Source organism: Pelodiscus sinensis, chromosome 29, assembly GCF_049634645.1.
Source record: "Pelodiscus sinensis isolate JC-2024 chromosome 29, ASM4963464v1, whole genome shotgun sequence".
NCBI classification, from domain to species: Eukaryota; Metazoa; Chordata; order Testudines; family Trionychidae; genus Pelodiscus; species Pelodiscus sinensis.
Genome location: NC_134739.1, coordinates 6,368,011 through 6,395,922, shown reverse-complemented (window position 1 = coordinate 6,395,922; position 27,912 = coordinate 6,368,011). Strand labels below are relative to the sequence as shown.

The following is a 27,912-nucleotide window of genomic DNA, read 5'->3' as shown; positions in this document are numbered from 1 at the left end:
TCCTCTCCGAAGGGAGCTCGCTGCGGGCTGGCAGGCTGCACGGGGAGCCGCAGCCCTGGGCAGGGGGAGGGCGTCGAGCTGCCCTGGGAATAAGGGGAATGGAGAATTCCACCGTCCCGACTCCAGAACGCCAATGGTGCCGTAGCGGGGCCGGGATCGGCGAGACTCCGGGCCGAGCGGCATGAGCAGAGCAAGGGGGTGGGGGTGCCCGCAGGTGATTTATGGCAGGACAGGGAGATGTCCCTGAGATTAACCACGTGCTTAAGAATTCAGCTCTTGGAGCTTGAATGCAGCCAGGCGCAGAGAGAGCTGAGCTCCCGGAGGGAGGGAGGGAGGGAGACGTGGGGAGGTTTCCCGGTGGGGGAGAGCTAACGGAGCAGGGGCTGCCCTTGCAAGGGAGAGCAGGGGGAGGGGGAAAGAAACCGAAAGGGGGAAATGAGGGGGGACTGGAGGGGGGATGGGGAAAGGAGTTGAGGAGAGGGAAAGAGCCGGGCTGGGGGGCAGAAACAGGGCAACACTCGCATGGTTGCACGTTCCTTCAAATCTGATCTAACGCTGGTGCCTTGGGCCTGTGACCCAGGGACCCTTGGGGATTCAGGCAGCCAGCGAATCGCCGTCACCTCCTGCTTCTGACACCACTGAGCTTGAAAGCGCAGAAAAAAGCAGCTGCCCTAGAGACTTTGGCATCTGCCCGGCTAGATCTTGTGTGCTCTGAGCCGACACCCCCGTCCCTGCCCTTCCACAGGCCCAGCCTGACACCACCTCAGGGAAGAGGGGTCCCTAAAACTTTAACATCACACTCGCAGGCCAGTGGCCTCCTGCCCTGAGATCCAGCCCAGGCCGGGATGAACCGAGACTCATGCCCACGCGACGGCTCTTCCAATTCCTAGGTGTGGAATGGGTGCCGCCCTCGTTAGCAGGCTCATTGCACAGCCCAGGACTGAGCGGGCCCGGAGACCCTCCCGAGCCTTGCGTCCCTTCTTGGCCAGGGGGGCGGAGCAGCATGTGCGAGGAGACTTAGTCCAGCGCTGCCCCCCACCCCCGTGCTGCTACAGACTCACGCCGCTGGTGTGCGGGGGTGGGAAGAGAAGCAGGAAGCACAGTCCCTCCCCCAGAGAGAGGGGGACCCGCAGGAGCGGGGAATAAGTTGCTCAGCCCTTATTTTAACTTTCATCCTCTGCCAAGTTTGACTGTTCCCCTGCGCTCCCTTCCATCCCCCCGCTGGGCTCCGTCTGCTCTGTGTAACGGCTCATTAGCACGTCAGAGCGATCGCGGGGAGCGGCAATTACCCTCCCCTTCACCTCCGGTGCTGTGGGCAGCCTGTGACTGGGAACCCGCTGGGGTGCGCTGGGCGACAAGGGGAACCAGCATAGGAACGGTCACACTGGGTCAGGCCAGAGGCCCATCTAGCCCAGCGTCCTGTCTGCTGACGGTGGCCAATGCCGGCTGCCCCAGAGGGAATGAAGAGAACAGGTAACCATCAAGTGATCTATCCCCTGTCTCCCATGCCCAACTTCTGGCACACAGAGGCCAGGGACACCATGCCTGCCCATCCTGGCTAATAGCCTTTGATGGACCCATCCTCCATGAAAGTCTCTAGTTCTTTTTTGAACCCTGTTCAAGTCCTGGTCTTCACAACTTTCCTCTGGCAAGGAGTTCCACAGGTTGATGGTGCATTGACTAATGAAGGGAACCATTAGCAAGTGCTGTCTTCTCTGTCCACCTCCCTGCGCTCTCTTTTCACTAACCTCCTTACTGTCTGTCTATCCAGCTATATATCTTCTCTGCCCCTCAAACCTAGGCCTATTCCTCTAACTTCTCTGCCCATCACATCTTCTGTATCCATCCAGTCTACTCTATCTAGCTATCTAGGCTTTTATGAGCTGCCTGCACCTGGTCCTTATGCACCTAGCTGGGAGCAGAGCTCCTTTGAAAATCTGGTCCCGAGCGCTTGAAATTCTGGGCCTAAAGAGTAGGCGGATGCATGGCCACATGCTTAAATGGTGAGAAGAAAAACTGGACATCAGGCCTGAGCAGAATAGCGGCCTCTTCCCCTGGGTGTTGTGAGGCAGAATGCATTAAAGAGTGGGAGGTGGGAGGTGGTGGAGGCCCTAGGACGGACTGATCAGGTGTGGCAGGAGATGTGTATACTGGAGAGCGGAGCTGTTGCATTTTCTGCATAAGGCACCTTTAAACATAGGGCCGGCTCTTTGCTTGGCTCAGGACAGCGGCGAGTCTGGGAAGTTCAGATGCAGACTATGAGCGTCCCACACTGGGCTCTGCCTCTCTCTCATGGGACCTTCGTAAGGCACCTCGTCCGCTGATTGCCCGGCCGGCAGCAGCCTCCCGTCCGCACTGGCTGAAATCCAGCAGCTGTCTCGGTGCTGACCATGGGCTGCTGCGACCCGCTCAGCGATCACAGGGATGCCCAGAAGCTTCAGTGGCACAAGATGACGGACAGCGCGCAGCAGGACTCTCTTACGGCCCGAGGGAGAGGTCGAGCCGGGTTGCGTCCAGTTTGCACGGAGGGCCCGTCCCCTGGGACTCGCTAGGAGGAGGACGACATGAGATGGCCTTCATCTGAAGTGAGGCACCACGAGTGAAGGCTGCCGGGATGGGACATGGGCTGCACCGTCATGCATACACAAAATGGCCAGTGGGGGACTGGACGTGGGACTAGGGATGTTAACTATCGGTTAACTGAATAGTCGAGTAACCTCATGAATTCTTATCGGTTACTCGACTATTCTAGAGTCCCCGGGGCGGGGCCGGCCAGTGCGCACCAGCCTCACTCCCGAGGAGCCCCTGCCAGTCTGCGCTGCTGCCTCTGTATCAGAGGCAGCAGCATGGGGTGCCAGGTGGGAGCTGGTGCACGAGGGGAGCCAGTTTAAAAACCAGCTCCCCTTGCAAACTGGCTGCCTGTCACTCACTGCTGCTGCCTCTGATAAAGAGGCAGCAGCGCGGGGTGGCAGCAGCCCGTTTGGCAGGGGGTTGAGCTCCTGGACATGGTGTGAGCCAGAACTGAGCCAGGCTGCCTGCCCACCCGGCTCCTAACACACTTTACATGCAGAACTGCAGCGGGGGTAGGTCCCAGACCCATCAGGACTGAGCCAGACTGCTGGCCAGCCTGCTAAAAAATATACAGGCAAAGGGCAGGGAGGAATGCCTGTAGTCAATACGCTTTTGCTTATCAGTTAATCAACTACACTTTTCCATCCCTGCTGGGGTCACTGAGCACCAAAGGCCTTGCTCCTGACTACTTGAGCTAAAGAAGCCATCCTGCTATGGCTAGAGAGGGAGTAAATCACTACAGTAACTAGGGCGAGCCACTGGAGGGGGGAAGGAAACAAGACGACATGCAGAACGGAGAGAGGAAAAGGACATTAACTGGACACACACCAGGGTCAGAACCAGCAGCAGGGAGAGACTCAACGTTTCCCTTCCACTGGGTTAAACCAGCTGATGTTTCCCTTCAGTTTCGCCCCATGATTTAGAAGCCAGGCTGCAAACACGCCATTCTCAGGAGACCCCCCAAGTGCTTCCCGATTCAGGTCATGTTAGAAACACCACCGGGCTTCAGTGCTTCCCTTTCCCCTCCCAAAGGAGAGCAGGCTCGAGCGAGGTGGTGGGAATGTGAAACACGTGGATAATTATATCCATGCCAGCCCGACACCCTTCCCAAGCAAGATAATGAGGCAGTTCAAACAGGCCCCCAAGAATTAAAGGAGAGCAATGCAATTAACACAAATCAACACGGGTGTGTCAGGGCTTCACCTTTAAGGGTAAAGCCCAGCCCTGGGAGAGAGTGGAGCCCACAGCTGAGGCAGAGACAGCCAATTAGGGCCCAGCGGGGGCGGTATAAATAAGGACTCCTGGAGGGGAGGAGAACAGACTCGCTCTTGCTCTAGCAGTGGAGCAGGAGGGACTGGGCTGCCAGGGAAGCTGGAGGCTTCCTGACCTAGAGCAGGGCTGGGGAAAGGCAGGCAGGGCTGGGGAAACTCTGGCCAGGCAAGCTCCCAGGCTGCAGGGTCTGAGAGTACAAGGGCTGTGGGGAGGCAGCCAGGGGAGGCGAAGGCAGCAGGTCCACACCCCCTTGCCAATGAGAAGTGGCCGTTTCCGACTGCAGCGTGCTCCTGAGGCAGGGGCTAGATCGGGGCGGCCAACCAGTTAGACATGAAGGCTGTGTCTACACTGGCGCAATCTTGCACAAAAACGTGCTGCCTGTCTACACTGGCCGCGCGTTCTTGCACAAGAACACTGATGTGCTAAAGTGTGAAATCAGGGCGCCCTGCACAAGAGCTATGATGCTCCCGCTCAGGGATAAGCCCTCTGGTGCAACTGTTCTTGCACAACTGTGTAGACAGGCAACATGAATTTCTTGCGCAAGAAAGCCCGATGGTTAAAATGGCCGTCAGAGCTTTCTTGCGCGAGAGCGCGTCTACACTGGCACGGATGCTCTTGTGCAAAAGCACATGCCAGTGTAGACGCTCTCTTGCACAATTACTTTAACCCAAGAACTCGTGCGCTAAAGAGTTTTTGCACAAGATAATGCCAGTGTAGATGTCGCCGAAGAGCCAAAAGAGCTGTGGATAGTAGTGCAAAGAGCCACTCATCCCTCCCCCAGAGCCAGGCAACCCCAGCCCCCCCCCCACACACAATGCCCTCCCTCTTCCCTAGACCCAGCCCCCCCGAGTTCCCCCCACTCTAACCCAATGCCTTCCCTCTCCCTCTCCCCCTGAGCCAGGCACCCCCAGGCCCCTCCTATTCTTGGTCTCACCTGAGCTGCCACTGCCACAGCCATGCACTTCTCCTTCCAGGGGGGTGTGCACAAAGCAGGCATACGGCTCCGAATGAGCCGTAACCCTGAGAGCCACATTTCTGTGAGCAAAGAGCCATATGTGGCTCAACAGCCATACGCTGGCCACCCCTGGGCTAGAAGAAGACTGGCCATGGGTCACTGAGGCAAGATGGGCATAGGGAGTTAGGGGTTCCCACAGGGGGAGGACTCCAAAGTGTGGGGCACTGTGGTGGGGCAGTACCCAGGAGGGAAGGGGGTGCCACAGTCTAGGGGGGGAGACTAATAACACAGAGGTGGAGGAAAAAGAGGTAACAGCAGGAGTGACACAGGCCAAAAGGGGGCGCTCCAGAGTTGAAAAGCTAATTCCCAGAGGCTATGTCTAGACTGGCATGATTTTCCAGAAATGCTTTTAACGGAAAAGTTTTCCGTTAAAAGCATTTTCGGAAAAGAGCATCTAGATTGGCCCGGACGCTTTTCTGCAAAAGCACTTTTTCCGGAAAAGCATCCGTGCCAATCTAGACGCGCTTTTGCGCAAAAAGGCCCCGATCGCCATTTTCGCCATCGGGGCTTTTTTGCGTAAAACAAATCTGAGCTGTCTACACTGGCCCTTTTGCGCAAAAGTTTTGCACAAAAGGGACTTTTGCCCAAACGGGAGCAGCATCGTATTTCCGCAAAAAGCACTGATTTCTTACAGTAGGAAGTCAGTGCTTTTGCAGAAATTCAAGCGGCCAGTGTAGACAGCTGGCAAGTTTTTCCGGAAAAGCGGCTGATTTTCCGGAAAAACTGGCGAGTCTAGACACAGCCAGAGTGTCCAGCAGGAGGTGCCCGTGGCGGAGAGTCCAGCTGCGCTACAATGGGTTTATGGAAAATAGATCCTGTCAAAGTAACTTGATTTTTTTTTAAAAAATGAGATTACCTGATAAAGATAACAGGTATCCTAATATACTCGGCCTTCTGTAAGGTTTTTGACTTGGTACCACACCACATTTTGACTAGAACACGGGAGTGATCTAAAATGAATACGGCCCACATGAAATGGATTAAAAACTGGCTAACTGATCTGTCTCAAAAATGTAACTGCATAGGGAGACCCATCCTCCAGTGGGTACGTTTCCAGTGGATCCTGCAGTGATTGGCACTATGCCCTATACTATTAACATTTTTATCAGTAACCTGGAAGAAAACAAAACCGCTGGGCTACGTCTGCACTGCCCAGTCTTGCACGAGAACATATGCAAATGAGGCACGGCAATGAATATCGCCGCACCTCATTTGCATACGTAATGCGCTGCCATTTTGCACAAGGGGCTTTTGTGCAAGAAGGAGCCGTCTACACTGCTCCTTCTTACACAAAAACCCCCTCTTGTGCAAGAGCCGTTCTGCCTGAAAATAAGCGGCAGAATGGCTCTTGTGCAAAAGCCCCTTGCGCAAAAACGGCGGCTCATTACATATGCAAATGAGGCACAGCGATATTCATTGCTGCACCTCATTTGCATATTTTCTTGAGCAAGACTGATGTAGCCATAAAGTTTGCAGATGACACAAAACTTGGGGGAGTGGTAAATAGCAAAGAGGGCCAGTCACTGACTCAAAGTGAGCTGGATCGCTTGGTAAACTGAGTGCAATCAGAAAAAAATGCATTTTAGGGTTGTCATGCGAATATAAAAATGAATCACACTATGAATCGTGCTGCTAAACAATCACAGAATACCATTTAAAATGCTGTGGATGTTGTCTACATTTTCAAATCTATTGTTTTCAATTACAACACAAAACACAGTGTATAGTGCTGCATTTATATTTGGTTACAAACAAATACTTGCATTGTTAAAACAAAAGAAATAGTATTTTTCAGTTCACCAAATGCACGTACAGTAGTGCAATCTCTTTACCATGAGAGGCCTCAGAGGGGTAGCTGTGTGAGCCTGTAACTTCCAAAACAAAGCGGAGTTGTGTGGTGCCTTAAAGGCTAACAGATATAGTTGGGCACAAGGTTTTGTGGCTATGTCTACACTGCGATTTTTTGGCGGAAGAGGATATGCAAATGGCGTGCTCATTTGCATATCTTCTTCCGATTCTTTTTGCTGAAGAGGTTTTGCTGCTAAAAAGCCTCTTGTAGACGGGCCCATTTGTCAGAAAAAAACCCTTTTTTGCAAGATCCCTTATTCCTAAAAAATCAAGGTTTCCAGAATCTTGCAAAAAAGGTTTTTTTTCTGACAAATGGCTCCGCCGACACAGGGCTTTTTAGCGGCAAAACCTCTTCTGCAAAAAGAATCGGAAGAAGATATGCAAATGAGCGCTCCATTTGCATATCCTCTTCCGCCAGAAAACCGCAGTGTAGACATAGCCTGTGAGTAAAGACCACTTCATCACATGCAATAGATCGGATAGCTAATCAGATCATATCTAATCAGATCCAATATATCTGTTTAAAGTGCCACATTCCTCATTGTTTTCTCATGAAAGCTGAACTTACAAAATGTAGAATTATGTACCAAAAAAACCCTTCATTAACATAAGAACATAAGAACGGCCGTACTGGGTCAGACCAAAGGTCCATCTAGCCCAGTAGCCTGTCTGCCGACAGTGGCCAGCACCAGGTGCCCCAGAGAGGGTGGACCGAAGACAACGATCAAGCGATTTGTCTCCTGCCATCCCTCTCCAGCCTCTGACAAACAGGTCAAGGACACCATTTTATCCCCTGGCTAACAGCCTTTATTTAAAAATAAAATAATGTAAAACTTTAGAGCAGTGGTTCTCACCACCGGCAGCCCAATCAGCACACAGCTGCAATACAGGCAGTATATAGTCACGGCGGCCCAAGGCAGGCTGCCGGCAGCTGGCGCCCCAGGCGGAATGCGCGATCAGCGCCCCCGCCTCCACAGCCCTCAATGGTGTGATGTCATCATTGGGCGCCCTGTTTAACACGGTGCCCTAGGCGATGGCTGAGTCAGCCTATATGCACAGGCCGCCCCTGTATAGAGTGGGGTATGGTCCATATAACAGAATTGCCTATATATCCCACAAGAGTAAATTGGTTGAACAAGGAGGACGGCTGCGTGGACTCGCAGGCTCTGAAGCACCGCTGCTCAGACAAACAAGCTCAGTTTCAGGAGATAAAGTTTCCTGCTTCTTGTTTCCAATGTCATCTGAAAGCAAGAGCACTGGTGTAGTCACAAGATATTTAGGTGCCAGATGTACTAAGGATCCATATGTCACTTCATGCTCCAACCACCACTTCAGAGGGCATGCCTCCAGGCTGATGCCAGAGTCGGCTTGACAACAATTGAAAGCAGAGCGGGACGACATATGTTTCATCAGATGCCACCAGCAGACGGCTGATTTTCTTTTCTGGTGATTTGGGGTCTTTAGTTTCCGCCACAGAGTGTTGCTCTTTTAAGACTTCTGAAGGCACGCGCCATGCCTCGTCCCTCTCAGATTTTGGAAGACACTTCAGAGTTTTAAACCCTGGGTCAAGCGCTGTGTCTATTTTTAGAAATCTCATATGGGTGCCTTCTCTTTGTCCTGTCCAATGTGCTGTCAAAGCATTCTTAAAACCAACCCGGGTCCTCATCCGAGACTGCTGTATCAGGAACTATACGGTAAAACGGAACAGGAGACGTACAAATCTCCCCCAAGGAGTTCTGTCACAAATTGAATTACAGGCAAGCCCTGAGCTATCTGACTTACGAACATCCGCACATACATACAAAAGCTCGTCTGCAGCGTCAGGCAGGGCCATCTTTAAGATTTATGGGGCGCTATGCAGTACTATTGAAGCGGTACCCCTGTGCCTGACAGCAGCCCAAAGGGGGGGGATGAGGATTTTTTTGAGAGATGTGATAGTATAATCACTAATAAAATATTTTGAAAGCAAATTTTAAACCAAGGTCCTGTCGACTAGCACAGTCAATTCAGAAACTGACAGTCTATGTCGGGGGTTGGCAAAGGCTTCATTCCCACTTAAGTGTCTCTTTCACAGATTCAGTGCCCTGCTAATAGCTCTGGCAGTCTCTGTTAAGTTAACTAGATCCTCTCCGGAGGAAGCAGAGTCCCAGAGCAGCGATAAGAAGAGATGGGTGGACATTCAGACCCAGCGGTGCCCCAAATCTTCAGGTGCCCTACACAGCTGTGCAGTCTGTGCATGGGTAAAGGACAGCCCTGGCCTCAGGGGAGCAGGGAAGAGGCCCAGTGGTGACAAGCAGTGCAGGTGCTGGCCGGAGGACTTTGGAGGAGTAGGGGGCGGTCGTGCTGCCAGCGGCTGAAGAGAAGCGGTGTCTTGAAGTGGAAGCTGACGGTTTTCTCCAGCCACCGGCCGCGCGGCCTCCCCTGCTCCTCCGGAGTCCTCCAACCCACACCCACGCCTCTTGCTACCTCCTGGTGAGTGGAGGCTCAGTGCAAACGGCAAGGAGCAGCTGCCGGGGGATGTCCAAAAGTCCCCTTCAGAATCTCCACCTGTCTCCTTCTCCTCCTCTAATTAACCTGCCTTTCCTCAAGCACCCACATTCAAGGTTAAATAAAAACTATTTCTACAAGTTTTCAGTACAAATATACAGTATTTCAGCAACATTATGGGTTAATTAGGCTTTTGTGGGCTAGCCTGAGAACCTAACTGCCATTTATAACATTGTTTTCACGGGAAAATGTGTTGTGAGTTCTAAACAACCGACTTTCAAACAAACTTTTGGAACACAACTCGTTCGTAAGCTGGGGACTTCCTGTAATGCATTATTTTATAAATGAGCATCGTCAGCATGAAAGCACATCTTCTGGAATGGTGGCCGAAGCATGAAGGAGAATACAAATGTTCAGCATATCTGGCATGTAAATATCTTGCAATGCCAGCTACAAACAGTGCCATGTGAACACATTTTCTCACTTTCAGGTGACATTGTAAATAAGCAGCAGGCACCCTGTAAATATAATCAAACTTGATTTTCTTAGCAATTGGCTGAATGAGAAGTAGGACTAAGTGGACTTGTAAGAGTTAAAATTTTACATTGTTTTGTTTGAGTGCAGTTAATAGAACAAAAAAAATCTACATTTGTAAATGATACTTTCCCTGTAAAGAGACTATGCTTCACTACTTGGAGGAGGTGAACTGAAAAATACCATTTCTTTCATTTATTTTTATAGTGAAAATACTTGCAATCAAATATATAAAGCGAGCACTGTACACTTCGTGGTCGTAGTTGTAATAGAAATCAATATATTTGAAAATGTAGAAAAATATCCAAAAACATTTAATACATTTCAATCGGTATTCTATTGCTTAACGCTGCATTTAATCACAATTCATTTTTGAGTTAACACAGGTGATTAAGCGACAGCCCTAATGCATTTTTAATATGGCTAAATGTAAATGCATACATCCAGGAGCAAAGAAAGCAGGCCATACTGTTAAGATGCGGGACTCATCCTGGGGGGCTGTGGCTCTGAAGAAGTGGTCTGAAGATGGTCCCGTAGATGAACATGAACTCCTAATGTGACACAGCAGCCAAAAGGGTTCACACATCCCAGGAATCTCTAGTAGGAGCAAAGAGGTTATTTTCTCTCTGTATTTGGCACTGGTGCAACCATTGGCAGAAAACTGTGGCCAGTTCTGGTGCCCGCAAGTCAAGAAGGATGTTGATAAATGAGAGACAGTTCAGAGAAGAATGATTCAAGGGTTAGAAAACTTGCTCAGTCTATGCAGCTTCACAAAGAGAAGGGGAGAACAAATATTTATCAACAGTCTCATCAACTGAGTAGAAAAAGACAGAACGAGGTCCAGGGACTGAACTTGACGCCAGATAAAGTCTGATTGGCAATAAAGCATAAATATTTAACAGTGAGAGTAATTAACCATTGACACATTTTATCAAGGGCTGTGGTGGTGTCTTCCGCATGGACAATTTTAAAATCAAGGTTGGATGTTTTTCTCTAAAAGACGGAACTTCCCCCAGATCATTCCTAGCATCTCTGGTCTGTGTTTTTCCAGACGTCAGAGTAGATGAAAGAGCTGCTGTGATTAATCTATGAACCTCCCCCCTCTCCAGCTTTTTCTTGGAGATTCTGAAAGGGTTCACATTCTAGGAGCTGGTTTGGATCAGTCCTTGTTTGCATCCCAAACATGTCAGCCCATCCCCAGGACACAACTTGGCAGATCTGCTCCAGCTTGCACACGTTTTAAATGTGTCGCCACAGCGTTTCTGACAGTCGTGCAATCACAGCTTCCATGCAGCACCCACCCCTCTGTCTAACACATGTGGTGTGTGTAAAGGTGTTAAGTCGCTACTTTTCCTTCCTGTTTTGATCACTGAAAAGTGTGAGCAGCTACAATGTAGAATTGTCATCTGGGCCTGATCGACACGTGGGGAACCGCAAAACAGAAAGGCCAGTTCTGCGCTCACACTTTGGAGGGAGTGATGCCAGATTTACGCCAGACAGTGAGTCAGGATAAGCCCCAGAGGCCGCAGCAGCAAATAATTCACTATGCATTAGCATTCCCTCTCCATATAGATCCAGACTCCCATTCCTGCATCAGAATCATACAACATTAGGGTGGGAAGAGACCTCAGGAGTCACCGAATCCAGCTCCCTGCCCAAGGCAGGACCAACCCCAACTCAATCATCCCAGCCAGGGCTTTGTCAAGCTGGGACTTAAAAACCTCTAGGGATGGAGACTCCACCACCTGCCTAGGGAACCCATCCCAGGGCTTCCCCATCAACTTCTGCCTACAGCTTCCTCTAGGATGAGGTGGGCAATAATTTTTGATGGGGGGGCCACTCCAAGATTTTGGTAAGTGGCCAAGGGCTGCACTTTTCCATGGAGGGGGTGCAGGGTCTGGGATGGAGGTTGGGTGCAGAAGGGAGCTTGGGATAGGCAATTGGGGTTCAGGAGAGGGTGTGGGACCTGAGAGGGAGTTTGGATGAAGAGGGGAGTTCACCGTGATGTGTGGAAAAAGTGAATAAGGAAAAGTTCTTTACTTATTCCCACAATAGAAGAGCCAGGTGTCACCAAATGAAATGAATAGGCAACAGGTTTAAAACAAACAAAAGGAAGTTTTTCTTCACTCAGCGCATAGTCAACCTATGGAACTCCTTGCCGGAGGATGTGGTGAAGGCTAAAACTTTAACAGGGTTCAGAAAAGAGCTAGATAGATTCATGGAGGTTAGGTCCATCACTGGCTATTAGCCAAGATGGGTAGGAATGGTGTCCCTAGCCTCTGTTTCTCTGGAAGTGGGAGACAGGGAAGGGATCACGTGAGGATTACCTGTTGTGATCCCTCCCTCTGGGGCATCTGGCATTGGCCGCTGTGGGCAGGACACTGGACTGGATGGACCTTTGGTCTGACCTAGTATGGCCGTTCTTATGTTCTTAAGCTACCCCCTACCTTCCCTTCCGGCACAGAGAGGCAGATGAAGCAGCCAGCTGCTCTCAGCCCCCGGGCTGCTCCCTGCCTGTGGGTCCAGTGGGGTGGGCCACGGGCCAAACTGAAAGGCTTGGCAGGCTAGATCCAGCTCCCAGGCCGTACCTTGCCCACCCCTGCTCTAGGAGCTGGTTATACCAGAATTGTCTATTGCAAAGATTCTTGCGCCTAAAGCATTGTGTCTTTCCACTGTGGAAATGCCCTTGGGCAATACAGTCCAACAGGCCATTTCCTGTACTTAGAAATACCGTCATTTTAATGACCACCCAAATCCAAATCCATGGAAAGTAGCCAAGCACTGAGTTGGATGGTGCCGACCCTACAGGAAAACAGGCTGCTCTCCCAGAAGCGTTTCCCCCGCAGCAGACTCCAAGAGGTGGCCGGTGAGAGCGTGTGGAACACTCAGAACCGCGGGGCCGTGCATGGTGCGCGCTCCCTTCTGCCGTGCAGGGTGGACGGGTGCAGGGGCGTCTCTCTGCACTCCCCCCGAGTTAGAGAGAAGGCAGATGGCAGGGTGGTTCTATAGCAGCTGCATGCGGCTGTTAGGAGGGGCATGAGAAGTAGGTGAAAGCTGGCCCCCGCTCCTGCCATGGCCAAAGAGAACATGGCACATGGGTGGGAGCTAGGGACGTAAAATCCCCTGGAATCACTTAACCGGTGTGGCAAAGTCAGGCCAGAGGGCAGCTACAGATGGGGGAAAGGCAGCCCCAAAGCACAAAACGGCCTGCTAATTAGGGGCAGAGGGCTGCAGGGCAATTAGGAGCAGCTGGCAGGGAGCTGGCCAGGGCAGATTGGGGCCAGCGGACTCCACTTCTAACTGGGGAAGCTTTTAAAGGCCTCCAGCAGGCCTGAAGGTGGTGGACAGGCAGACAGACGAAGGGCCAACAGTTACAGAGCCAGGCAGGGGAGGGTGTCCCAGAAAGAGCGTCTGGGCTCCCTCCCCCAGAAACCAGCTGCAAGCCCAACCCCTGGCAAAGGTGGGGGGAAGGCTGCCGGCCCAAACACTGGCCAGGGAAAGAGGGGCTCGTGCCACACGGGTTAGTCACTTAAACGGGAGGGGCGGGTGAGGCGCCAGCCGGGCTGGAGTGGGCCCCCAACTCAGGTGGGGGCCTGACTGGAGGCCTGACGCAGGCAGGAGCTACTCCAGCCCGGCTGAGGCACCCCCCTGCTTGCACAGCAGCAGGCCTGGCAGGGCTGGAGCAGCCCCCGGCCTGCGTGGGGTAGTGGGCTGCGGGTTAATGATGATCACCCCTCATGGGAGCAGAAGGAAAGCGACAAGGAGCGAGTTCGGCTGCCTCCACTCCATGGTCACGGAGCCTTCCCTCTCCTCAGGCCGGGCCCTGGCAGGGGAAGGGCGGCCAGGACCCAGGCTACCGCCCTGCTGTTTATTTAACATTACTTCAAAGAGGATGCTGGGAAAATCTCTGGACCAGCTGCCCTGGATTTTATCTGCAGGGCACAGCATGGGCAGCAGCAGCACACGCTCCCCCACAGGCCGTGTCCCTGCCTCAGCCGCCTCAGACCCAACGGGATGGGCCCACAGCAGGGACAAGGGAGGAGTCTGGGGCCAACAGGGACCCTGGTGTAGAGGGAAGGGCTGGGATGTGGCCTCCCGGCCATGAGGACTGCAGAGAGCTAATCTGCGCCTTTTGCTGGAGAAAAATAGGGGGCTTGCATTTCCCTGCCCCACTTCTCCCTTGACCTTGATAAAGGCAAACATTTAATAACAAGACTATCATCATAATAGTAGCTGTCCTCCCCTCCGCCCCCCGGCTTATCCCCTGCAGCAGCTAGAGTGGTTAATGTGTTTGGCTGTATCCTCAGTATTAAACTAATCAAGAGGACATGGGGTTTTCCAGGAGTTGGAGACAAAAGCAGCATTGTTATGAATATTAGACAAAGCCAGCTATTAATCTGCCCCCGGCAGCGATCACTGAATCCCTCCCTCCCCAGCCTGGTGTGGTTTTAATCTGCAGGATCTCATAGCAGAGTAGCTAAATCTACAGCAGGGTTATATAACGGAGCCCTGCGCCTGCAAGGGCATGGAGGGGAAAGGGACTCCGGATCTCCGTTGTGGGACCAAACTGACGGAAGGGTGCAGGGCCAGGGCTTGGGTTTCCCAACCACCCCGCACTGCAGAGAGCTGAAAAAAATCAGGCCTACAATTTCAGTGCCTGGTGTCTCCCTGCAGCAGGCCCACCTGGGGCCTGTCCCAAAGAGAGAGTGTTTGGTGCAGGCTGGGCTGGATGGGTTCAGTCTTTCCCTGCTCCCCTCTTGCCTCCTTGATTTTCCACCTCAGCATGGCCACTGATGGGCATGCGCCATGTCCGATCCCAGCCATGCTCCCTCTAGGATGGTGTCTTCTGTGTAAGCGTGTTCAGACTGAGAAAGGAACAGGAACTACGCGGGGAGTTCACCTGAGCACCTAAATAGCATCCAAGCACGTTTGCAGAAGTGATGAACCTGGTTTCACGAGGCATACCTGTGCCGATCAAAAAAGGCTTCTTTGTTGGCGCGGCGCGTCCAGACTGCCCCGATCTGCCGACAAACAGCTGATCGGCAGAGCGGGGCAGCCATTTAAATTTAAATGAAGCTGCGATTATTTTAATCGTGGCTTCATTTCCCTCTGCCGATCTGGCTAATCTACATGCCTCCGTCGACGGAGGCATGTAGTTTAGACGTACCCTAGGTGACCAGCAGGGAAGCCAGGAATGCGGGCTCCCAGGCAGCTCCCCGTAAACTCCCAAGCCTGTTCAATCACATGGATTCAGTGATCTTTGACTCCTAACACACTGGGAGTTGGGTGACCCCGTTTTCCAAAGGGGAAACTCTGTGGGCTCACCTGAGCCCTGCCCGTCCCCCTGTACAAGACCAGCAATGGGGCTGGCATCACAACTCCCCTTCCCCTCATTTGCCAAAAGAGTCTCAATGGCTGGGCCAGAGCTTAACCAAGGGACAGTCCCACCCAAGACCAGACACGCGGTCACCTATTTGGGGGCGTTCGGTGCCAGCCTCTCAAGAACACACGTCAACGGCCAAGAGGCCAAAGCGGAGACCTTCACGCGGCTCTCCGGACAATCACCTTTCTGCTGACCCTTGGCGCTCCCTTCACTTTGCTGGGGGGGTTTGGCTGGGATGGGCTGTCCCAGGCAACGCAAGTGGGGTTCATCTAGCCAGCCCCCTCAGTACACACAGGGCCCTGGGCAGACAGCACGATAACCGGCCCTGGTCCAACCCATGCAAACTGCCCTGGATATGGGCAAGGGTGGGACAAGAGGAATTCAGATTTTCAACCTCCCCCCCCCCCGTCCCATGTTCTCCCAGTCATACCTCCTCAGTGCAGCCCCCCCAAACCTCCTGTAGCACCCAGGGCTCTTAACCCCCTTCCCAGGCCTGGCCTCGTACAGAGGGAGGGGGGAGCAGAGGTGCCCTCTTGCCCCTGCTGCTTACATGAGGGGGGGTGCATGGAGCTGCTGGGCTCTTCCCTTCTCCCTCCCCTCCTGTGAAAACAGCATCGGGCTGGGAGAGGGGAGTGGAGGAGAGGGGCTCCGCCCATATCCCGTAGCAGCTTTGATTGGTTGCTCTGCCCCAGGAGGCGGGCATGTGGGGTGGGCAGCCAATCAAGAGCTCATAAGGGAGCAGGCACTTCTTAGCCCAGCCAATATGAAAAAAGGAGCAAGAAATGGCAACACTGAGCTCTCTACTTCCTCCCCCCTCGTCTTTTTCTCCCCCTCCCTTCTCCCTCGTTGTCAGCAACGATGTGCTTGAGGTCACAGCTGGTTAACCGGCCTGAGGGCAGCAGAAGTCCCCAAACGACTGCAAGGAGCCAACCGGTCTGCCTTGGCACTCAGCAATAGGTCGCTAGCTGCTCACACGGGGCACTCCTGGCCCAGCCTCGTTCCTTTGCCTCGAACGTAAGAACATAAGAACGGCCGTACTGGGTCAGACCAAAGGTCCTTCTAGCCCAGTGTCCTGTCTGCCGACAGTGGCCAGCACCAGATGCCCCAGAGAGGGTGGACCGAAGACAATGATCAAGCGATTTGTCTCCTACCATCCCTCTCCAGCCTCTGAAACAGAGGCCAAGGACACCATTTTATCCCCTGGCTAATAGCCTTTTATGGACCTAACCTCCATGAAATTATCTAGCTTCTCTTTAAACTCTATTATAGTCCTAGCCTTCACAGCCTCCTCTGGCAAGGAGTTCCACAGGTTGACTACATGCTGTGTGAAGAACTTTCTTTTATTCGTTTTAAACCTGCTACCCATTAATTTCATTTGGTGTCCTCTAGTTCTTCTATTTAGGGAACTAATAAATAACTTTTCTTGCTCTCGTGTCCTGCTCCTGTCTCCAGCTCTGGCCCTTGGCTTGTCTTCTGGGTTGCCCAGCTCTAACAACGAGGTCAGACTGTCCGCAGTCTGGTCCCTGCCATCTGTCCCCTTCCCTGATATTGAGGGGGAAATAGTAAGCGAAGGCGAACGCATTTTCCTAAAAATATTTGCCCAGATCTAGCTAGTTTCTCTCTCTACTGCGTCTGCTTATGAACCCCAGCATAACACCCCCATTTCTAGCAGGGGGAGCTCTCTCGGTTTCCCCAGTGCAGAGCAGGCTAGAGGTGACTGAATTTCCGTTCCACGGGAGCGCCTAACATTTCAATAGCTCCCTCTCCCAGCCCGAATCCGAGCGAAAAGGCAAAATTTTGACATTTACCAGAACACGAACATTCGGAAAGGTTAGTTTCAGAAACATCCATGTGTCTCTTTTCAACCTGCTTGTTAATTAGACAATAGGCTCTAAAAGGTGAAGCAAATCCAGCTGGCACGAAACGTTTGGGTAACTGCCCTTTGACATTTGGACCAAGTTGATGCGTTCCCACAAAACATTAAAAATTTCAAGCCAATCCAGTGGAAAACGATCACAGAAAACAGGCTGTGGGTACCTGCACCACTTTGCCTACTGGAACATCTGCCAGTCCTTAATGCAGATGCCCAGGGCAAAAGGCTAGGAGCCATTCGGAACACTTACCAGTCTCCTCTGGCTTCTCCCTGAGCCAGCAGCCCAGTCAGCTGGCTTTGGATGTGAGAGCCTGGTGGTTTTACACAGCTCTGTGTAATGAGCACCAGGCTTCTGGAGCACAGGTGCAACTGCAGCTTCACACTGTTTAAAAATATCCCAGTAACATGAAACCAGCGAGAAAACCGGAACTGTGCTCGCCCTGCTCAGCACAGACGCCCCATCGAGTCTCCCACTTAGCATGCTGGTACACACAACACAGTGCAATATTCTAATGGAATATGTTTGTGCGACACATCCACACACCATGAATAGTCTTATGGAATATGTTTGTGCAACACACATCCACACACTGTGCAATATTCTTATGGAATCAGTTTGTGCAACACACACACACACACACACACACTGTGCAATATTCTTATGGAATATGTTTTTGTGACACACACACACACACTGTGCAATATTCTTATGGAATATGTTTGTCACACACACACACACACACACAGTGCACTATTCCTATGGAATATGTTTGTCACACACACACACACACACACAGGGCAATATTCCTATGGAATATGTTTGTCACACACACACACACACACACACACACACACAGTGCAATATTCTTATGGAATATGTTTGTGCAAGACACACACAATCCCATGCAACATTCTTATGGAATATGTTTGTGCGAGACACACACACACAGTGCAATATTCTTATGGAATATGTTTGTGTGAGTCCTTCCTGCTGGATGTTTTGCCCAGAGAGGCCCAAAAGAGCATGGGCAACTGGATGAAATCAAGCCGAGGAAAGTCGACGCCACCACGAAAACAGCTGAGAGAGGTGGCTAGAATCTGGGAATGCCAGAGATCGACTGGGAGCAGAAGCTCTGTTGCTTAGTCAATGAAGATTAGGAGTCAGGAGTATTGAAGACTCCATGTTGGCCAGGGAGCAAGAGCAGGACTAGGGCCTGGAGGCTGCATTAGTCCTTGTTTTAGGCTCTACCCCAATGCACAACACTCCAAATGAATCTGGTAGCTGCTTACAAACTCACTCGCCACCCTCGTTTTCGCAGTAAGAGCTGCCTAGGTATCTATTTTTCTGCTTCTATGCCACCTTCCTCTATGTGCCTGGACGAGCCGTAGCCCATCTCCCAACGAGCCATAGCCCAGGAGAGATAGGCAGCCGAAGAGCTAAGTCACATATAGGGCTTGATCAATAGGCAGCCTCTGAGCACACCTACAAGATCGGCCCCTTCAGGCAGGTTCACACAGAAGAGCCAGGCGAGAGGAAGAGGAGGAGAAAATCCCTCAGAACTGTTAGCCCAGTGATTGTGGTGCTCACGTGAGACATGAGACCTCTGGTCCCAGTCCCCGCCTGCTAAGGAGGAGAAGAGATTTCAGCAGGGAGTGAAGTCCAAGGCAGACTGCAAAGAGTTACCAAGGGACCTCACAGAGCTGGAGGACGGGCTACAAAACGGCAGATGAAATTCAGTTGATAAATGCGAAGTAATGTACCCTGGAAAACAATCCCAGCTATACATAAAACGATGGAGTCTAAATTAGCTGTACCACTCAAGACAGAGTTCTTAGAGCCCTTATTTATAGTTCTCTGAAAACCATCAGCTCGATGTACAGTGACAGTCAAAAAAGCTAACGACCTTAGGAACCACTAGGGAAGAGAGATAATAAGACAGGAATCTCTCATAATGCCACTCTATAAATCCACGGTACACCCACACCAGGAGCAGTACATGGAGTTCTGCTCAGCCCATCTCAAAAAAGCTAAATTAGAAGCGGAAAAGGTACAAAGAAGGACCATAGAGATGATTAAGAGGACGGAGCAGCTGCCATGTGAGGAGAGATTAAAGAGACCCAGTCTGTTCAGCTTGGAAAAAGAGATGACTTATCACCCGTCTGTATGATCACGAATGGTGTGGAGAAAGTGAATAGGTAATAGTGCTACCTCTTCACATAACACTAGAACCAGAGGTCCCACAGTGAAATTAAGAGGTGGCAGGTTTAAAGAACATACATCGGCAAGTACTTCGTCCCACAGTGCACAGTCAACCTGTGGAACTCACTGCAAGGGGATTTGTGAAGGCCAAATGTATAACGAGTTAAAAAAAAGAAAGGGTTAGTTATGGTCACGGAGTATAGGTCCACCAATGGCTATTAGTCAAGATGGTCAGGGATGCAACCTCAAGTTCTGGGTGTCCCTAGCCAATGATTGCTAGAAGCTGGGTGTGGACAACAATGTTTGGATCAACTGTTTGTTCCCTCGGAAGACAGGAGACTGGACTAGACGGACTATTGATCTGCGCCACTGTGGCCATTCTAATGTTCTGGCACCTTTCAGGTGAGTCTTCTAACCATTGTGTAACCTCCACACATGGGCTACATCTACACAGCAGGCTTCTTGCGCAATAACTTTTTGAGGAAGAGGACTTTTTGCGCCTGCCCACCGGCTTCAAGAGGCGTGTTCCCAGCTTCAGGGCTGACCTACCCACATCTAGGTCGCGGGGCGTCCGGACCTAACGCAGGCTTTGGGAATCACAGGCCTAAGCATCCAGCATGATGCTGCACTTGGGTATCCAGACCTGATCTAGTCTGGGATGACTTAGTCTTCCTCATTCCCAACCGCAATGGTCCACCTCGCTTCCCACTGACCTCAGGCCTGCCCTGGGCCAGGCCTCCCTAAGCCACAGCCATAGGCCTTTGATGCCATGTACAGCTGATGGGGCAGTCGAGTGGCTTGGGCCGCAGGAGAAAGGCGAGGGAACGGATCCCCCATTAGCCCTTGGGCCCCCAACCAGACCTTTGGGGCTGGCCAAAGGCAGCCTAACGTGTGGTCCTCCAGGCAGTAAATGACGCTGGAGAACCCTTTGGCCTTTCCGCACTAAACCCTTGCAGCCCGCGGGCATTAGTGCAGCTTAGCTGAAAGCTGGGCACCGAAATCTGCAGCAGTGGAACCGTGCGCCGTGATGCCGTGGCCTTGCCAAGTGCCCAGCCAGGCACCGTGCTCCCGTGCGCCAAAGGGCTGGGGGCCAGAGCCTTAGAGCGCATGCTGGGCTGTCCGCTTCCCACGCCCCCGCACACAGCTGGGAGGCCTGCGCCAGGAATTCACAGGGCTGAGTGCCACGGAGAACCCTTGGCTCAGCGAGTGGTTTGGGGAGGGCTGGTTTGCTGCACGCTGCTGATTTGAGTGCATGGCTTTTGAGGCCAAATCCAGGGATCCAGGGCCAACAATCCCGCTGTTCTCTACAAGTTTTTGGGGGCTCTCTGCCCGTCGGGATCTGGGGAAACTGAGTGCACCCACTTCCAGCACTATCACCTCTCGGTCCCCAAGGAGAGGGAGTTCCACAGTCCCCGTGTTACGGCAGCAAATGGAGACCAAGGGAAAATGACTCACCTAAGATCACCCAGCAAAGCAGACTTAAGGCTGACACGCGGCTGCCAAAACAGGGAGAGGCAGATTAGTCCTGTAATGAACCAGCTAGCGCACGTGTGCAGTGCTGTCTACAGGGCCCAATGGGAACGGCCCAGCTGCGTGTCAGACCCCCTGCACGGCTAACAGCTCACGGCTATTCTCCCTCAGTTCAAACAATAGGTGCCAAGGGCTTTTAGATCAGATTTCTGTCCCATTGACCATTGTTTGCAACACGGCAACACATACCCTGGCTAGGCAGCCTTAGAAGAGTTTTGGTAACCTGATCCTGGTTTTCCAAATTGGGAAACTGAGGCACAGAGTGCCAGGCCAGATGCGGCAGTGACCAGAACTCTGCTCTCCCAACACTACTAGACCTGATGCGTGTTTCATGGCACGCCTGCTCCTCCTATGATTAAGGAAAGAGGAATGTCACTGCATTTATACTGCATTAACCTAGCCCTGTACGGCTGGAGCCGAGCGGGTTTGTAACTCAGCAGGTCCCCATCAGCTGCACCTGACAGATTCTGTGCCCGGCAGCAGGAACCTGTCAATTCTTAGTCCTGTTTTGCTGAGGATGCTGGAGTCAGCGGCTGTATCAGTCACAGCCGACATGCCGCATGGGAAGAGATGAAGGCAGCCGCAGCCCCAAAATGAGGTCACTTCGCATGGGGACCTGCCTCAGGGACAGAAGTGGGTGTTTCTCCATGACAGGCTCTGCCTGCGGAAGTGTTAAAAGGATAAAGATGCTGAGTGTGGAATTTGTGCCCGGCGGATGGGCAGGTCACTGCGGGGCCTGCTCCCATGGGCTGTCCCGGAACGGTCGGAGCTGACTCTCTGCATCCTGCCAGGCGGGGCACAGGAAATAGCCGGCAGCGCCTTTCCATGCACATCTGGCAATGCCAGGGGCACACAACTGGAGGCCACAATGGCAGCGCAGGGACTGCACCCAGAGGGGCAATTCTCAGACTCCAAGTTCCTAGGTGCATCACTGCTGGGTCACTGACCAAGCTGCAGCACGGCATGCTGGGAGCTATAGCACACACAGGCAGCACGGCATGCTGGGAGCTATAGCGTGCACAGGGCAGCACGGCATGCTGGGAGCTATAGCGTGCACAGGGCAGCACGGCATGCTGGGAGCTATAGCGTGCACAGGGCAGCACGGCATGCTGGGAGCTATAGCGTGCACAGGGCAGCACTGCATACTGGGAGCTATAGCGTGCACAGGGCAGCACGGCATGCTGGGAGCTATAGCACACACAGACAACAGGGCTTGCTGGGAGCTATAGCATGTACAGGGCAGCACTGCATGCTGGGAGCTATAGCATGCACAGGGCAGCACGGCATGCTGGGAGCTATAGAGTACAGAAGGCAGCACGGCATGCTGGGAGCTATAGCGTGCACAGGGCAGCACTGCATGCTGGGAGCTATAGCGTGCACAGGGCAGCACGGCATGCTGGGAGCTATAGAGTACAGAAGGCAGCACGGCATGCTGGGAGCTATAGCATACACAGGCAGCACGGCATGCTGGGAGCTATAGTGTGCACAGGGCAGCACGGCATGCTGGGATCTATAGAGTACAGAAGGCAGCACGGCATGCTGGGAGCTATAGCGTGCACAGGGCCGATGATTTAATATGCCTGAGAAGGGGGCTTGGCAGAGAAGTTGCCTCAGAGCTTGCAATGTGGGAGCTCCTACACCACCCAGGGAACGACAAACATAACAATTATTTACATTACAACCACGCCCAGGGCCGCCCTGCACTTGGTGCTGTCCAAACTAGGGCATGTTAAATTTCGATGACTCATAGAATCCTAGAGCTGGAAGAGACCTCAGGAGTCCTGGAGTCCAGCCCCCTGCCCAAGGCAGGACCAATCCCAACTAAATCAACCCAGTCAGGGCTTTGTCAAGCCGGGACTTAAAAACCTCTAGGGATGGAGATTCCACCCCTCCCTAGGGAACCCGTCCCAGTGCTTCCCCACCCTCCTAGGGAAATCGTTTTTCCAAATATCCAACCTAGACCTCTCCCACTGTAACTTGAAACCATTGCTCCTTGTTCTGCCATCTGTCACTACTGTGAACAGCCTCTCTCCATCCTCTTTGGAACCTCCCTTCAGGAAGCTGAAGGCTGCTCTCAAATCCCCCCTCACTCTTCTCTTCTGCAGACTAAACAAACCCAAATCCCTCAGTCTCTCCTCGTAGGTCATGTGCTCCAGCCCCCTCATCATTTTGGTCGCCCTCTGCTGGACCCTCTCCAATGCGTCCACGTCCTTTCTATAATGGGGGGCCCAGAACTGGACACAATACTCCAGATGTGGCCTCACCAGAGCCGAATAAAGGGGAATAATCACTTCTCTAGATCTGCTGGCAATGCTCCTCCTAATGCACCCTAATATGCCGTTAGCCTTCTTTGCTACAAGGGCACACTGTTGACTCATCTCCAGCTTCTCGTCCACTGTAACCTCCAACTAACTGAGTCGTCGATGGATTTTCCATCGACTGCTCGATCTGTTGATAAGGGGGACACGCGCTACCCCGCAGCTCTTGTACATTTCACGGAAAAGGCGCAGCAGTCAATTTCAATCTCTGCTCATGCCACTGCATCTCTGTCTCCCTGCACCCCCCCCCCCCATGGAAACAGTGCTGGGGGGAAACCAGCTTTTAAGTTCCTGCTCCCACCCCCCTTGCCTCTCTCTGATAGAGGCCCGCAGTCTCCCCCAGCATATGCTTACTGGGTAGTCGACTAGTCGCTTTCATCCCTAGTCCAAACCCACACAATCAGCCCCACCGTCCCTAGAAAGCTCAGCACCACCGCATTCCCAAGCCTTAAAAGATTGCGAGTCAGACCGCGCCCCAAATCATCAGATTGGCACAACAGCCCTGAGATCACAGACAAACCATGGCGAAGGCTGGGTTCGTTTCACTGGCCTGCTGAGGTCGTGCGCAGGCCACGTGTTCCAGTTTTTCTGCAGCTAGAAACTCTGTTTTTGGAAACAGGAGCCGAGATGCTCACACACGACTCCAGGCCCTGGGGCTTGAAGGAAAGCACCAATCAGCTGGCCACACTGTTCTGAGCACCACAGGCACAGCACGAGGGCTCCCTTGGGGGAATGCACGGATGCTGGCAACTGCTGTGAAAGACACGGCCAAGGCACCCAAATTAGCCCCACCAGGCGCTCTGTGCTGCCAGGTGGGTGTGACGTGCTCCCCCTGGGCTGAGTGACCTGGGAAGGCAGCATTTTAACTCTCCCACTGACAACACACGGCGCAAGCCAGAGGAGAGGCAGGCCCCAGGGAGGAGTTAGAGATGGAAGCATCAGGCTGGGTACCGGGCCCGGCTGCTTCCCAGAGCTCTGGCAGCTGTCAGATGTGCCCAGCATTAAGGGCCTTATGCCCCCCATTCAAAGACACCTGTGCCCCAGTGTTCCCTGGAAGCCAAGCACTTGGGCGACCTCCCAGGAGAGAATTGGGGGCACCCAGCTGATTAGCAGAGCACCCGCAGTCTCCCCCAGCCTGCAGCCTGTGTTACTATGTTGGTGCACATGTCAGTGCATATAACAAAATGTATTCTGCACATGGATGGCACCCATTAGAGGGAACGTGGCTGTACATGTCAGAGGCTCTAGCTCAAGGGTCATATCTCTGTCCCCTCCCACTGAGTCTGCCTGATCTCCACTGCCCGCCAGATGGTTCTTTACACCTCCAAACAACCCTCTGTAAAATGCTACCAATCCCGAATCACCTGGCCTAGATAAAAACAGCTGCCCAACGTGCCAGGCAATGGAGCCAGGTCTATTTTCGCTCCCAGAGTAAATCCAATCCCCTCTCCTCCCCCTCCCCATGGCTGGAATCCAACCTCCTGGCTGTGCGGGGGTTCTAGCAATGTCTTCAAACCCGCCGGGGGCCATCCAGAGAGCAGCACCAGCGGGAAGGGTTTCTCATCCTTGTGCGTCACATCTCGGGGCAGAGGGATTTTGCATTGGCACAAGCTTCAACCCAAGGGGGCAGAGCAGCCGTCAGGCCCCGCCTGACGCACGGAAGCATTTTGCACTTGCTTTGCACTAGTGCAGAGGATTGCACGAGGTGCACGACAAAGGAGAATCACGCCCTAGGACCCAGCACACTGAAAGTATTTAGATGCCTAAGTCCCATTGATTTCATGCGAATGTGCACCACCAGTAGAAACAAAAGCCCTAGCTGTGGGCACTCTGCTAATCAACTGAGCAGCACCTGAATCTCTCCTGGGCAGCTGCCCACGCATACAACTTCCCGGGAACACTGGCTCCCATCTCTCATTTTCCCCAGCCCCCGTCTCCCCGAGTCCCGTGGACACACTGTGGAGCAGGTGGAAAGTGAAAGGAGTTTGCTGGGCTCATTGCAATCCCCAGTTCCCTTAACGAGGCACCACATGACTGACGGTCGCTGCCCAGGTGAGAGCCACACCTGCGGCCTTACTGCAGCTCGCGGCGGAGGGCCAGGGGCCAGGCCTGTGCTGTGAATTAGAGCTGCTTTAACAGAACTGCATGAGGGACGCGGACACACCAGCTGCCGGTCACTGTAGCTGGCGTCGCCAGTTTCATATTCATAAGCACCAGCTGCATGCAGATTAAGAGAGACCCACGCCAGGCTAAGAGGCAGCCAGCTGCTGCCCAGGGCCATGCCAAGATCTCATCCCGGCCCTGCGTCCCCCTCAGCAAAGGGGAAACAGCCCCAGTTAGGGGCTCCCTGCTCCCGCCTTGGGGCCTGATTTGCCCAGAGTTGTGAGTTCAATCCTTCAGGGGACTGTTTAGGGCTCTGGGGCAAATCTGTCCGGGGTGGTACTTGAACCCGCCATGAGGGCAGGGGACTGGACTCGATGATCTCTCAAGGTCCCTTCCGGCTCTAAGAGATAGGTATAAAGCAGGTGGATGAGGCAATGCAATGGTCAGGTCAATGGAGCCCCTCTCCTCAATGCAGAGCTGGTGCCCTGTAGCCTAGGGTGCTGTCTGACTTGGGATGTGCCCCTGAGCAGGCCATAGTCCCAGGACCTGGGGGATTCTGTGTGCATGCCTCAGTTTTGAGGTCCTGGAGTCACAGAATCCCAAGGCTAGAAGAGACCTCAGGAGTCCAGCCCCCTGCCCAACGCAGGACAGACCCCAACTCAATCATCCCAGCCAGGATTTAAAATCCTTTAGGTAGGGAGATTCCACCCCCTCCCTAGGGAACCCGTCCCAGTGCTTTCCCCCCTACCAAAAGAGTTTTTCCTGATATCCCACCTAGACCTCCCCCACTGCAACTTGAGACCATTGCTCCTCGTTCTGCCATCCGTCACCCCTGAGAACAGTCTCTCTCCATCCTCTTGGGAACCTCCCTTCAGGAAGTTGAAGGCTGCTCTCAAATCCCCCCTCGCTCTTCTCTTCTGCAGACTAAATAAGCCCGAATCCCTCAGCCTCTCCTCATAGGTCATGTGCTCCAGCCCCCTCATCATTTCTGTTCCCCTCCGCTGGACCCTCTCCAATGCATCCACATCCTTTCAACAGTGGAGGACCCAGAACTGGACACACTACTCCAGGGCTATGTCTACACTCGCGGCGTCTTGCCCCAGAAATATGCAAATGAGGCTAAGCGTGGAATATTGCCGAGCCTCATTTGCATACCTAATGAGCCGCCATTTTTGCAGCCGAGGCTCTTGCGCCAGAAGGAGCTGTCTACACTGCCCCCTCTTGCGCAATGCCCTTCTTCCTGAAAAGTAATGGGCATAACAGCATTGCGAAAGAGGGTGTGTGCTGCACAAGAAGGGGTAGACAGCTTTCTGGCGCAAGAGCCTCTTCCGCAAAAATGGTGGTTCATTAGGTATGCAAATGAGGTTCGGTGGTATGCCACGCTTAGCCTCATTTGCATATTTCTGCCACAAGAAGCCGTGAGTGTAGATCTAGCCCATTGCCGAATAAAGGGGAATAATCACTTCCCTCGCTCCAGCCCATTTGCAGCCCAAAGCCAGCAGTGCTGACCCACAATCCAACATGGCGGCTGCCTCAGAGGAGAGAAGACTGGGCAGCAGCCATGCGCTTGTCCCTTCATGGCTCAGGAAGGAAAGCAAGTGCCAGCCTGCGTCCAAGAGCATGAATTGAGGCCGTCCTGGTCCTGCGTCTATTTGCATGTGTGACGTAGTGGGGGTACCTGGCTGGTTTCTATGCTGCTGGCTCTGGGGTAACCCCCACTGGCTGCCGTGGGTACCAGGACCCAGCAAAACAGGATGAGTCACTATGCAAACCAGTATGGCCAGACACCCCCCATGGAGAGGAACAAAGGAAGGTGGAATGCTGCCCTGGCTGGGGGACAGGGCTGGAAGAGAGTTAGTTAGTTGCTGGCTGGAAGCATGGAGGAGACAGCCTAGGAAAAGGGGCTGCAGTTTAGGGGCCCAGTCTCCCCCATCTCAAGGGGGCCTGAGGCATCCTAGCCCAGCTCTGTGACCAGATTACATCTGTGCTGTGCTGTATCCTGGAGAGGCAATAAACAACCTCCATTACACGGTGCAGTCTGTTTGTGCCATTTTGGGGTGCAGGAGACAGGGGACCCCCAACGCGCCATCACAGCATGGAAGCCAGGCCTCTGGCCACCGCCGCCTTCTCTTCAGCCTCTCCTGGTGGGGGCACGCCGGAGCAGGGCGACAGCCCAGGCTGGCAGCCTGAAGGGCAAAGCCCTGGGAAGAAACACAGTGCGAGGGGGATGGATGGGTCTGGCGCCCTTGGCAGCTGCCTCCCTGCCGTGGGAGCTGGCTGAAGCAAATGATCTTGTAATTAACTTCCTGGCTCTCCTGCTCCGTCACTGTCAGGCAGCTTGTAAGGAAATTAACTTTTGACTGATCGCTCGGCTATGAAGGGGGCGGATTAGGGAGGCTGGATCTGCCATGTCCAGCCTCAGCTGCTTCCCCCGGTGTCCCCGAGCGCTGCTGTGGTACAGAGGGGGAAGGACCCCTCCCCTACACACACAGGTGTCCCTGTGGCCCCACTGGAACAGGGTGTCACTGGGCCCCTCTCAGCTCTGCACCCACAACCTCTGCAATCAGCGGTGTGCTGTATTTTCACAGCAGACCTTCCCACACCCTTCTAGCTACAAACAGCACCAGTAGTACAGCCTCAGGGGCTACTCCCACCTGTGGGCAACCCAGCACGCCGGCTCTCTCGGATTCTCTGGCTTCCCTTTCCTTCCCTCTTGGCATCTTTCCTGCCGGCCTTTATTCACCCCAGCTAATGAGGCCTGCAGCTGCTCCCTGTGTA

General features: G+C 53.1%; 1 protein-coding gene across 3 annotated transcripts in view; it reads right to left on the bottom strand.

The window, feature by feature from the left end:
* Positions 1–27,912, bottom strand: part of KCNH6 (potassium voltage-gated channel subfamily H member 6) — a 129,033-nt gene that overhangs the window by 86,649 nt on the left and 14,472 nt on the right. The window contains exon 1 of one of the 3 annotated variants that reach the window (XM_075911218.1): positions 17,234–17,338. The exons of the other annotated variants lie outside the window; for them this stretch is intronic. The gene's annotated coding sequence lies outside the window, so the exon portion shown is untranslated. Of the gene's footprint in view, positions 1–17,233; positions 17,339–27,912 lie in introns of those variants that run through there. 3 annotated transcript variants of the gene reach the window in all.